The following is a 14,701-nucleotide window of genomic DNA, read 5'->3' on the forward strand; positions in this document are numbered from 1 at the left end:
ATGAATAGCCAACATTATAATAGGTGTGTGTGTCTGTCTGTGTGGGTGCCAAATACAGTGACACTCATCTTTAGGTAATGATGAGAAATTATCTGTAATTAAATGCAGACTCAGCTCACCGTGCCCAATGCTAAAATAAAATGTGAGCAATGTGGGTGAGGAACACCTGAGCAAGCAGATGACTGGAATGAATACTGTGTCCTTCATCTCCAAAAACACAGGAAATTGGAAGCAGGTCAGAGACAGGTATGTAGGGTCAACACCATGGTCAATCAATACCTGAACCCTGGAGCAACCTTTTTCTCTCTGAGGTAAAGAGAGGAAATCAATAGCGGACGCTCTATAACTCCTGACTCGCCTGTGGATTAGTGAAGTGCCAACTAATCAGTGACTTACTGAATGTGACACTGTGGTCATTAACCTATTGATATGACATGCTGCTCTGACTCTCACACACGCAGACACACACACATACACACATACACATTTACTTACACACTGTATGCAGCTGAATACAGACCAGTAATTTAGAGCACATACAGTTACGGAGCTAATGGACTTCTAAATATGTTCTCATTCTCACTACTGTAATGCAGATAATGAATGGAGATGTGGACATTAGGGGAAAATCTGATGGTACAATGACATGATAAAAGTAAATGAAGTCACAGGAGATAACATAAAAAATGAAGCAAGCAGGGGAGACGGAAAAAGGTGAGGGTAGAATCCATGTGGCACGAGAGGACAAGCAGAGGGAGTGCAGAAGAGTGATAAGGGAGAGAGAAAGACAGAGAGAGAAAGGGAAGGGGAAAGAGTAGGAAAGTAGGGGGATATAGAGGATATATCATTATGTCTACAAAAGCAGAAGGGGTTGGGGGGTCTTGGATATTTAGGATTAGGAAAGATGAATTAGAGTGAAGAGGGATTAAGTTGGGGAAAAGAAAAGGAAGAAGAGGAATAAAAGAGATATATGTTTGGAGGAGAGGAAAGAAAGTGCACACAGTCGAATCAGATATTTAGGAGAATTGGTCGAAGTAATAACAAACATTTCTTTCGTATGAATGCAGTTTGTACACTTGCTGATGAGCCGTATGGAAATGTTTCATGCTTACCTTATTAAAATACATGCAGCAAGCTCAGCTCTAATGAGAAATGAAAGCAAGAAAATACAAGTAGCATGGCCCTTATTAACATAGTCTTTATGAATGAAACTTTCATGCGAAAAGCTTTGATTGGAAACTTAATTATTATAGTATTTCAGAGTGGACTTGAAAATATGAAATATATATGGCAACAGAAAAACTTCTGGACGTCTAGAATGGGATTCATAATATGTTTAACCCTGTATTTAACCCTTTCCCTGTGTTTTTTACTGCAGTAATAATTTTATGTTTAGAGAAACTTTAAATACAAATTTAGTATTTTTGTTTCATTGGCCTGGGAAATCATTCTGGATACCTAAATATGTGTGTGTTTGTTTGTTTGTGTGTGTGTGTGTGTGTGTGTGTGTGTGTGTGTGTGTGTGTGTGTGTGTGTGTGTGTGTGTGTGCAGTTGGAGTAGGGAGTTAGCAGCTCTTAGAGCTTGGGTAAAATCACAGCCTTTAAGTGAAGCTCAGCCTATAAATCACATGCAAAAGGCAACAGTAATTAAGGAAATAAAATGGAAGTAGTATATATGAGAGAGAATGCGAGAAAAATCTGTATTGCCACAATTCTTTTAGATTCTGCTTTATTTGTATAGCATGTTTGATAGTGGACATTTTCCCAAAGCAGGTTTATAGAGACAAGTAGATTATAAAATCTTACATATAAAACCTATGTATAAAAATATAGGGTTAGGGTTAGGGTTAGCAGTGGAAAGAGATGGTATGAGGAAGAAATCTTACGAGAACCAGACTCGGAAGGGGAACCCAACCTCATCTTTATAGTTTATCCTTGTTTATGTGTGTCTTCAGTGTACTGTTCACTGATGGGTGCTTATATGCAGATTTCTTTCTGCCATTTGTAGTCCTAAACCATTGTTGCAGACTATATTATCTACAGTCCAGATCTATACTCATAGTTCTTGAGTTGCTCAATAATTTACTCTTGTGTTTCTTCTAATTGTTATGTTTGCTCTACTTTATCACTGTTTATTTTTCTTACCTTGTTTTTACCTTCATTTGTAAAATCACCCTTATTAACTCTTTTTATTTTATTTTATTTATTGCATCTTTAGTAAAGTGGAAAACACTGGAACAGCAGAATAAGCAGAAGCAGAGCTTCTCTCTGTTTCTTACACTCACAGTCTCCTCCCCTGGCCGTGTGACCACAGGGTCAGTCACAGATAAATGAGGTCATTCGTCTGGGATGAAGCTGACCCTTAACCCCCCTGCCTTGAACTCTAGCTTGCTTTCTAAGGACCTGGCTGGCCAAGCAGTGCTGTCTGCATTCATTCTGTTCATCTGGAGGTCTGTGTGTGTGTGTGTGTGTGTGTGTGTGTGAACCTGTCTGTGTGCCTTTGTGCACAACACTTAACCAAAAACCCTTAGATTTAAATATCTAAGGTCTTCATAAACTCATGAGACCAGTAGAGGCAGACTAGAGGCCAGCAGAGTAAAGACCAGTAATATCAAGACAAACAGTTTGGAGATTGGTAGTATTGAGACAGGTATTGTATAGACCAGTTGTATCGAGACAGGTGGTGGAAAGACTAGCAGTACCAAGACAAGTAGTGTAAAAAGTGGTAGTATCGAAAGACGGGCAGTGTTAAGCCAAACAGTATCAAGACATGCAGTGTAAAGACCGGTAGTATTGAGACAGGCAGTATAAAGACCACACTATTTAGAAAGGCAGTGTAAAGACTGCACTATTGAGGCAAGCAGTGTAAAGAAAAGTATTGAGACAGGCAGTGTAAAGTGCCCACTATTGTGACAGGCAGTGTAAAGACCAGTAGTATTAAGACAGGCAGTGTAAAGACCAGTATTATTACGACAGGCAGTGTAAAGACAAGTAGTATCGAGACAGGCAGTGTAAAGACCAGTAGTATTGTGACAGGCAGTTTAAAGACAAGTAGTATTGAGACAGGCAGTGTAAAGGCCAGTAGTAACGAGACGGGCAGTGTAAAGGCCAGTAGTATCGAGATGGGAAGTGTAAAGACCAGTACTATTGAGACACAGTGTAAAGGCCAGTAGTATCGAGATGGAAGTGTAAAGACCAGTAGTATTGAGACAGGCAGTGTTAACACCAGTAGTAGTGTAAAGCCAAACTATTAAGAAAGGTAGTGTAAAGGCAGATAGCTTTGAGACAGGTAGTGTAAAGATCGGACCTTTGAGACAGGCAGTGTAAAGGCTGGTAGTGTAGAGACTGACATGAGGCCAGTAGCATAAAGACTGGCAGCGTAAGCACTGCCAGTGTAGAGACTGCCAGTGTAAAGTCTAATTGTGTATAGAGCAGTGCATGGACTAGTAGTATCCAGGCCAGTAGTGTAGAGGAGGGTAGTGTAGAGTCTAGCAGTGTAAAAACTGATAGTGGAGAAAGTGCCAATGTAGAGAGCTGGAGTGTATCCATCATCTGGATCAGTTCACCGGAAATGTATTATTTATAAATGTCTGACATTTTCTCATGGCTGTGGTCATAGAGCATAGTTAACGTATACGTGGCTTCTCTCTCGCGCTCTCCTTCGCGCGCGGGCGCACACACACACACACACACACACACACACACACACACACACACACATTTACAGACGAATATCTGAAATTATTGTACAGTTGTTCTCCAGTAATCCACGAGAAAACACAATTAAAAATATTTCTTAAAATTGTATTAAAATTAAAACCTTTCCGTTTGATTTTCCTGCCTCAAACTGAGCTGCACTGGTATATTTAAAAGAGAGTAATGTTATCACTTTGTGGGGAAAAACCCAACAAAACATATTTTATATATATATATATATATATATATATATATATATATATACATTTTTTTTTTTTTATTAATTTTTTTACTCATTGATTCTTTTCGCAAACTTTTTGGTCGAGAATCGGAGTAAATTAGTGGCACGCGCCTACTTGCGCGTGAAAACTATGTTTAATAATGCAAATATACAGTTTGTAATTGTGGGGTGATTCGGTATAAATACACATTTAACGGAAAATAACAGTGTAATATTTAACAGAAATATAGAAATGGAGTTCTGAGATGCCTGATAATTTTGATATAATTCTTTAGTCTCTTATATTTTAACCTTGAAATAAAGTGCACAAATCACAACAGTATAATTACAAAGAGAAAAATCAAATGTAAATGTTTTTTTATTTATTATTATTCGTATAGTATTAACTGTTACTAAACCAAATCTAACAGTTCTTATGCGGTATTATTATTATTATTATTATTATTATTATTATTATTATTATTATTATTATATTATTATTATTATTATTATTTATTTATTATTATTATTATTGTTGTAGTAGTAGTAGTAGTAGTTCTATTCATACTTAACAAAATGACATTATGCATATGCAAATATACATGTAAATTTAATTTAGTTGCATATGCTAATATTCTACTACAATTTGTTACTATTTACTATATTACACCGAATTCAAATGAATGCGAACATTTTGCATATATTTGTTTTCACTGAATATTTAAATGAATATAAAAACTGCTCATTTAAAACAAAAACCTCATCATTCCCGTAGGAACAGTAATGCATTTACTTTTATTCGATTATTTGCATATTGTTTCTATACATTTTTAAATGAATATTTTGCGCCAATATGTCGTTTACACCCTTTTTCTTCAAATAATAACATGATATCTTGAGTGTTTCCTATTGAATCAATTTCATTAGTATTTATTTTTTACTCTGCATTAACATTTTAATTCATATAACAAATCATTGAGTGTTTTTTCTCCATTGTAAATATTGCGGTTGTGGAAAAAAAATAGCTCTGCTAAAGTGTAAAAGCGTTTTATCCTCATTATAATTTCACTATTGATGATCATCGACATGCAAAAAAAAGATTTTATCAATTGAATGAATATTAGAAATGTGCTCGGCCTGAATTCGCAATACATATATTGTTTTTTAAATATTGCAATTCCGATCAACCAACTAAAATGTATTTGACATTCCTTTTGAGTCCTTTTCCTTATGATATTAACATTTCTTCTAAATCACCAACCTGCTCGTAAATACGCTTTTTATTATTTTATTTAAATTAATTGTATTTTATTTTATCATCCCAAAAAAAGCGCACATTCATTTGAACACTTTGTAAAAGACAAACGAAATTGTCATTAATTTCGCACCAAAACGTAAAAAATAATGTCCAAATAACAAACAAAAAATAAATAAATACTAAATAGTCGAATACACAGACCACACTATGTTATGTAAAAACGTCAAAGCTGTGTGTAGCATTTCTGTCTTTCTGAATGTAATAAATTATAATTATAACAGATGATAAAAACATTATTATAACATTATTATTATTATTTATAATATATATTATATTATTTATATATATTATTATTTTATATTATAAAACGTTCAGATAAATAAATAACACAGAGATTGATTGTGCAACTTGTAATATGAGGTAAAAACCCTGATATTATTCATATCGAATGAAGAGATGTTTAATGTATTTAATGGTTTCGTCTGTGCTGCTTGAATCGCATTTTTAGTTTTCTTCAGAAAACAAACCGCAAAGAAGAAACAGTGTGGCTCCATACAGGTAGCGCTCATGCCCACACACGCACACCTACACACATACTCTTACACACACGCACACGCACACACGCACGCACACACACCCACACACACCTCTTAATTGATTTGTCCAAATTAACTCCCTGCATGAATCGATTTCCTCTCTTCAGCCCTGTGTTCATCCACACACACACGGCCTTATTATTTTGAGGTTAACTGACACGCCATCAAATAAACACTCACTCCATCTAATGACACGTATGGATTATTAATACTCAATATTCTAAACACATGTGAATAACACAAGTTTCTACAGGCAGACAATAACAATTAAAATAAATAAATAAAATGAAATGAAATAGAAATATTAACCCAAGGTCAGTCACAGGTAATCAGAATATTGGGGGTTGTTTTATATATATATATATATATATATATATATATATATATATATATATATATATATATTTCTATTTCAGGTAAGGACCACAATCACTGGAATTCGAGCTTTTATTTCTCATTTTTTTTAGCCTGCGAAAGAGAGAAGAACATAGAATGACATCTGGACAGAATTAATTCCAAAGGAGCAGTATATGTCATTCTGTCCAGATCATCATATTTAGAGTGGGTAAGAGAGAGAGAGAGAATGACTGACAGACAGACACACACACACACAGAGAGATAGATAGATAGATAGAGAGTATGGTAAAGGTAAGGGTGGAGACCTCTTGACTGCAAAATTCAACCTTATCTACAGAACAGAGAGGAGAGAGAGAGAGAGAGAGAGAGAGAGAGAGAGAGAGAGAGTGTGTGTGTGTGTGTGTGTGTGTGTGTGTGTGTGTGTGTGTGTGTTTGAAAGTTAATTCAAAAGATGATGAACTTAATTCAGGGGGCTCAAAAGAGAAAAGTGTAATATAACCCTAAAATTCTAATCCACGTTGTATAAGAGACCCAAAAGCAGACATACATCATTAACCCATGAGTGACTTTCAGACACTTTTCCGTTTTCCTTTCTCTCTCTCTCTCTCTTTCTTTCTCTCTTCTCTTATGTTCAGCATCTTTGCTGTTTCCATGGTGATGACTAGCTGCTTAGGTGAAACGTGAGGGGTAGGGGGTGTGGGGTTCATGGGGGTGAGTGTGTTCTAATGGTGAAGACAGTCGAGGGGAGATTGTAGGTTATAGCCACTGACACATCAGAAATTATGTATAAAGAAGATCAGAGCTCATGTCATTTTAGTGACATGAAATTTGTCCACTAATGGACCCCTGAGCAAGACCCCATTGTGCTTGAAATTAATTTCTCAATGCCATACAAAGTAGGCCACAGTTTATTACAAATGATCTGCAAAGATTATTCACAATCACATTTACGGTTTCAACTAAACACATGCTAATTCATTCAGTTCTCTAATCAGCAAATTGACTGATTTTGTATCTACAAATATCACACACACACACACACACACACACACACACACACACACACACACACACACACACACGCACAAATCACATAAATAAAAAAAAATTACAAAAATTGTTCACTTATAAAAATATTCATATTTAATAAGCCAGTACAGGCAATGAGGGAAAAACTTCCTGAAACTGCATGAAGCCTCATAAACATAAAATACTTTTATATATATATATATATATATATATATATATATATATATATATATATATATATATATATATATATATTTTTTTTTTTTTTTTTCTACTATGTTCAGTGTTTAGTGCATTGATGTAATGGAGTGAGGCATAAGTGTTTAGGTACAAAGCATAGAAAAAAGCAAAAGTCATCTGAATAATTTAACTAAGAAGCTAACTGTAGCTACATCATAAACTTATTTCATTTTACTGAATAGAAATAAAGTGTGCACTGAATGCTACAACATGCATTCTATAGAATATTTGGGGTCTGATTAATTCAAAGGTGTGTGTGTGTGTGTGTGTGTGTGTGTGTGTGTGTGTGTGTGTGTGTGTGTGTGTGTGTGTGTGTGTTTTAATATTTTATGTTATTTTAAATAAACAGTATATTGTTGCATTAAATGGTTTAACTGGAATTTTATTCAGAATTAAATATTCAAAAGTGCACTTGATATTGTTATGGTTCAGAAAAACTGTGTTTGATCCTATGAATGTAGTAATCAAATAGTAACCACCAGAAAAACTACTAAGAATTGTTTCATAATGATATTGGAATTTCGATCAAAAAAAAGAAAACGTTTCACTTCTAAAATTAAAAACGGTTATAAACATAAATTTATTTATAAACAATTGTAAATTTACAAGTTCTGTTTGCTGTATACAGTATGTCCAATAAATATCCTAACTTGAAGATATCATCTCTGTAACTACTACTAACAACATTTTTTTTTATTTGCACAGCCTAAACCAATGTATTTCTTAGACTAATCAAATTTTAATTAGATTGGTTCCGCCTTTAAAAATGAGTTTTATTCATTTTCAACCACCTTTTCCTTTGTTCCATGATTGAGGTGCTTTGACGCCATCTACTGGCGACAAAGCTAATTTGCAGTATATCAATACTTACACACCTACTGTTCTGTACACCTTTGAAGTCATGAAAAAATAAAAAATAAAACTTTTGGATTCAACTATCAGTTTAAGGGAATTTACAGAATGTCTTCGTGCAGCATATTAGGATTTGTGTCATTTGTGATGAATTTTTATCGTACATCTCTACTCACTCCCCCACATTTTACCTTTTAATTTATGGTGTTTGGTAGCAACCCTTATCCAGAGAACTTACAGTAATCTCAACTACACAGCCGAGCAACAGAGCGTTAAGGGCTCTGCTTAAAGGCCCAGCAGTGGCAGCTTGATGATGATGGGATTTAAACCTATGACCTTGCAATCAGAAGTACAACATCTTATCAACTGATCTTCCATTTCCCACAGCACTCCTCACATATCTCCACTCACACATCTGTACTCACACATCACGCCTCACACATCACTCTGCACACATCTCCACTCACACATCTCTACTCACACATCACACCTCACTCATTCCTCTCACACCTTTCCTCACACGTTACTTTTCATACATCACTTCACATATGTCACTCCTCACATATCTCTACTCACACACCCCTCCTCACACCTCACACCTCACACATCAATCCATACACACCACTACTCACACATCACTCTTTATATATCTCTACTCACACCCCTCCTCACACCTCACACCTCACACATCACTCCTCACACATCACTCCTCACATATCTCTACTCACACACCAATCCTCACATATCTCTACTCACACCACTCCTCAGATATCACTCCTCACACATCACTCTATACACACCTGCTTGCACATCACTCTTATATATCACTCCTCACACAACCCTACTCATACATTACTCCACACCCATCACCCATCACTCCTCACACATCACTTTTCATACATCACTTTACACAATTTAAACATCACTTCAAATGTCAATCGTCCTAAATGACTTCTCAAACACCACTCATTATACATCACTCCCCACACATCCCTACTAATACATCACTCCTCACACATCACTCCTCACGTGGCACTCCTCACACATCACTGCTCATACATCACTTATCACACATTTCTCCTCCTCACAAACACCACACCTCATACATCACTTCTCACAGATCACTTTCATTACTCTTCTACATCACCCAGTCCCAGTATGTATTTATTGTCTTTCACATAGGAAATGTAATCAGCTATACACTGGAGATATCAGGAGACTGGTTAGACTGATCATTTTTTTAACACCTTCACACTATCAGGAGTAAGAATGTCTCTCTTTCCAGTGCTAAGACACTTCAGACCGATGGGCATAGTATTAATAGCGTCTTTTCATTGCTATTTGTTATTGGAGAAATAATAGTGGCCTACCTTAAGTAATTATACCCCCATAAACCAAAAACTGAGAAAAAAGGGGGTTTATGTGTTTCATTAATCAGTCTGAGCTCATGTTTTTTGGCACACACGCACGCACACACACACACACACATATACACACACACACAAATACACACCTCATATCCACAATTACTAACCCAAAGATTATTGGCCACCCAGATGACTCCTCCCCATCATGTGACCTTGGCGACCTAGGCACCATGGCAACCCTGTGACCCATCCTCTAGTTGCCTGGGAGACGACCTTGGAGCACATCTGACCATAGACCCCCCCCTTTCCCCCTCTGCCAAGAGAAGGCAAGCGATCGATATTCTATCACACAGAACAGTGGAGCGAGAGGGAGAGAGAGAAATGGGGTGCAGAGAGATTACAAGCGGGGGAGGACAGCTGACAAAGGGAGTGGTGTGTGTGTGTGTGTGTGTGTGTGTGTGTGTGTGTGTGTGTGTGTGTGTGTGTGTTGTGTTGCAAATGTCTATGTGTATGTGTTTGTATACTTCATAATGAGGGAGCACATTTCTGCTGTGGAGAGGTGGCTTAAAGGCATGTTGGTAATTTTGCTTAATAGCTCTGTATAGTGTGTGCGTATGTGTGTGTGTGTGTGTGTGTGTGTGTGTGTGTGTGTGTGTGTGTGTTTGTGTGTCTCCATGTGTGAAGCTGATTGCTGCTCAGAAAAAAATGCTGCATTTCTCAAAGCCTAGTGTTCACACTAACCTATCTCATACGTATATATATTTACACATGTATATATATATATATATATATATATATATATATATATATATATATTTATATATATATATATATTTATTTATATACATATTTATATATGTGTATATATATACACACACGTGTATGTATATATAAACATGTGATTGGCCCTAAATTTATTCTGCAGCAGGACATTTACCCCAAACATACATCCAATTACACACACACACACACACACACACACACACACACACACACACACAGGTGCATTTCAATAAAATAGAATATCATTAAAAAGTTGATTTATTATCACACACAGACTTTTCATTTTGATGATTTTGGCTTACAGCTAATAAAAACCCAAAATTCAGTATCTCAGAAAATTAGAATATTGTAAAAAAGTTCAATATTGGACACTCTAATCAACTCAATACCTCAAAACACCTGCAAAGGTTTCCTGAGCCTTAAAATGGTGTCTCAGTCTGGTGCAGGCTACACAATAATGGGGAAGACTGCTGCCTTGACAGTTGTACAGAAGACAATCATTGACACCCTGCACATGGAGGGTAAGACACAAAAGGTCACCACTAAAGAAGCTGTTGTTCACAGAGTGCTGTATCCAAGCACATTAATGGAAAGTTGAATGTAAGGAAATAATGTGGTAAAAAAAAAGGATAAACGAAGCCCATTCAATAATTTGGTGGAGATTCACAAAGCCGACTGCAGCTGGAGTCAGTGCTTCAAGAGCCTCCACACACAGACGTATCCATGGGCTACAACTGACACATTCCTTGTGTCAAGCCATTCCTGAACCAGAGACAATGTAAGAGGCCAAATTTTGCATTTCATTTAGAAATCAAGGTCCCAGAGTCTGGAGGAAGAGAGGCAGAGAATCCAAGTTGCTTGAGGTCCAGTGTAAAGTTTGCAAAGTCAGTGGTGGTTTGGGAGTCATGACTCATGTCATCTGGTGGTGTTGGTCGACTGTGTTTTATCAGGTCCAAGGTCAGCACAGCTGTCTACCAGGACGTTTTAGAGCACTTCATGCTTCCCTCTGCTGACCAGCTTTATGGAGATGCAGATTTTAATTTCGAACAGGACTTGGCACCTGCCCACACTGACAAAAGTACTAATATTTGTGGTTAGCTCTTCTTAGATTTTGGAACAATCTACATGCTGAGTTCCTTCACAAATTACCGCTGTCTTTGCAAATGTTCAAATATTAATTTGATTTGGATTTCAAATCCTAAACTTACACATAACACACATCGCATATCATAACCTTGTGCTCCATTACATCTGATCAAATGCACATTATCAATTTGTGCTTGTTACTATTATGAACAACAGCTACGCTAATTCCTCTCCACTGCTTCTCTTTCTCTACCCATCCCGAGGCATCCTGAGGTTGCTCCAGCCCCAGTCACGTCCCACCTCATGAAAATTGTGGACCTTTTAAAAAGTAAAACCCTAACCCTAACCCTAACCCAAACATCCCGAACCATCTAGAGACATACCAGTGCCAACTGGATCCCACTACATGTGGAGTTTGGACACTGGACCTCCTTGAGTGTTTAAAGACTCTGGCATGGAGAAGCTGTTGTTGGATCTGTGATGATCGCAAATGTTGAGCTATTTTATGAGTTGCTCAGTAGCTCCTAGTTTTATAACCACAAATGACTGTAAAAGACTGTAGAAAGAACATTACTCATAATCTTACATTTCAGGGCTCATGTTAGTTCTCACTCTCCAGTGTTCTGTATTGTTTAAAGACTATAATCACACTCTTTATGTCACCCAAATGAGGATGGGTTCCCTTTTTAAATCTGGTTCCTCTCAAGGTTTCTTGCCAGAGTTTTTTCTTGCCACAATCACCCTGGCCGCTTATCAGAGATAAATACACACCGTTCACCTTAACTGTTAAATTCTGTTAAGCTGCTTCGAGACAATGTCTGTTGTGAAAAGCGCTATTGAAATAAACTTGACTTGACTTAAACTTGACTTGGACTTCTCTTCTGTTCATTCTCGTGATTAATCGCAACTAATACTCTAATTAACATTAAGATGAACAAATATAAATGCTTATGCAAATGTATGTTTATTATTAGTAAAAACCAAACTCAAAATAGAGCATGAACACAAAATATTCTTGTAAATGTTTCAAAGTAATTACGGTGTTTTAATGACACATCATCAGGACACCAAACAGAACTTTTGCTATGTTTCCATACAGACACTTTTAACTGCCGGATTAGTGATTAAAAATTATTCTTTTGATGGAGTTTTTTTTTTGTTATATCTGACTAAAGAAAGGAAGTCGTAATTAAATGTATGAATAAACCTTTATATTTATTGATTTATATTTGTAATAAAAATGGTCAAACAGAAATGTGCGCGCTGCATTAATTGCGCATTAATAAAATTAGTGCTGTTCAAATGAATTTGCATTGATGAGCTATTAACTGGTTATTATAATAATAGTAGTAATAATAATAATAATAATAATAATAATAATAATAATAATCATAGCTTATAAGGAACAGCCTCATCAAATTGGCCTGAAGGTGCTTTAGAAGTTTCTACATAAGGCCTCAGTTTAAGTTGTTTCATAAGTCAGGCTCCACTACTCTTGTATTGATTGGCATGTGGAGGCCATGATGTTTGCAACATGTTTTGATCCCTCTTGAATACTATGACCAATATTGGAATACCAAAGCCACAAAATCCCAGGTATATTTAGTATCTTATGCAAATATTTGGAAATTTGAGTCGGTGTGGTTTAATGGTCCATAAGGCAGTTTACAGAGGTGGGAAGTACCGGAGTACAAATACTTTGTTACTGTACTTAAGTAGATTTTTTTGGTATCAGTACTTTACTTCACTATTTATTTTTCAGACAAATTGTAACTTTTACTCATTACATTTTTACACAAATATCTGTACTTTCAACCTCTTACCCATTCAAAACAGGTTCGTTACATTAGTTTTTATCTATTTCTTTTTTTTATCTATTAATTTTAATCTGTTTATTAATTATTCAAACTGTTTCTTGGCATTGTGTAGCTTTTTCAATCCACTGGTGTATCATTTTCACACACCACAGACGTAAACTAGATTACTAAGATACAATGAGCAGTCAGAAGGCAACAAGAAGTCTGGGGTCAATGTGATTGAGACAGAGGGAGTCGGCAACGTAAACATGACTAAGAACAGAGACATTCCTGATCACTTGATCATCATCATCTTTTCTCTGATTGTGTATACATGCATTCTGGATACATTCATTAGGTAAAGTTTTGTATTAATATTTTAATTAGGGCTGTCAAAATTTAAATGCAAATTCATTTTAATGTCGCGAAATTTTATTAACGCGCTATCAATGCAGCATGCAGTTTTGTTTGACCATTTTTATAAAAAATATAAATACATAAATAAATTACTAAATATACATAAAGAGGCGAAATTAAAACCTTCAGCGCAACATACATTTATTCATTTAGTCCTTTTTTTACTCGGATATAAAATAAATAAATAGACTCCAACGAAAAATATTTGTAATCAGTAAACATTTGTTTTACTGATGCGGCGAATCTCAAATCAGCACTAAAATCCGCCATGGGTTACGCGTGAGGGCATTTCGTGTTTTTGACCCTCATAACGCCGTAACTTAATGTCATAACTTACTGTCTTTTTTGATCGTACAGATAAGAGTAACACATCATTCGAATATGTAAAGGGTCTACTTTTATTTGTGCACACATAATAACAACAAAACGTTGTGCTTTTGTAAAATAAAAAAAAAACAGACAGGGGGCGCTCTCTGCCGTCTCTGTCTCCTCTCTTCACAGGCACATACATAAAACAACCTAATCTCAGTAAATACTTGCCTCACAAACATAATAAATATATGTATAGAAAGCTCGAAAATTTATTTTACATAAACCAGTTCATATGAAAACGAACATTCTCTGATTATGTAATTGGTATGAAAGTTACAAGCGGTACAGTTTCTCCGGTATCACCTCATTAACTGTCCGTGTGGAAACAATTAGTTTAAAACATTTACAAGAATTTTTTGTCTTCATGCTCTATGTTCAGTTTGGTTTCACTAATAGTAAACATATATTTGCTTGAAGCATCCATATTACTCCATGCCCATATTGTTTAGATAGTATATGGTACATTTAGAACAGATGAAATGATTAAGTTTATTTTAATCGATTGACAACCCTAATATTAATATGATGTGAGGTCCAGTTATCAGCGTGACACTACAACAGGTAGTAGTAAATACATACTTAAATACATGTTAGAGCCCAAACTTCGTAACTTTAACTTGAGTAAAAAATTA

This window comes from Silurus meridionalis, chromosome 29, assembly GCF_014805685.1.
Source record: "Silurus meridionalis isolate SWU-2019-XX chromosome 29, ASM1480568v1, whole genome shotgun sequence".
Taxonomy (NCBI): Eukaryota; Metazoa; Chordata; class Actinopteri; order Siluriformes; family Siluridae; genus Silurus; species Silurus meridionalis.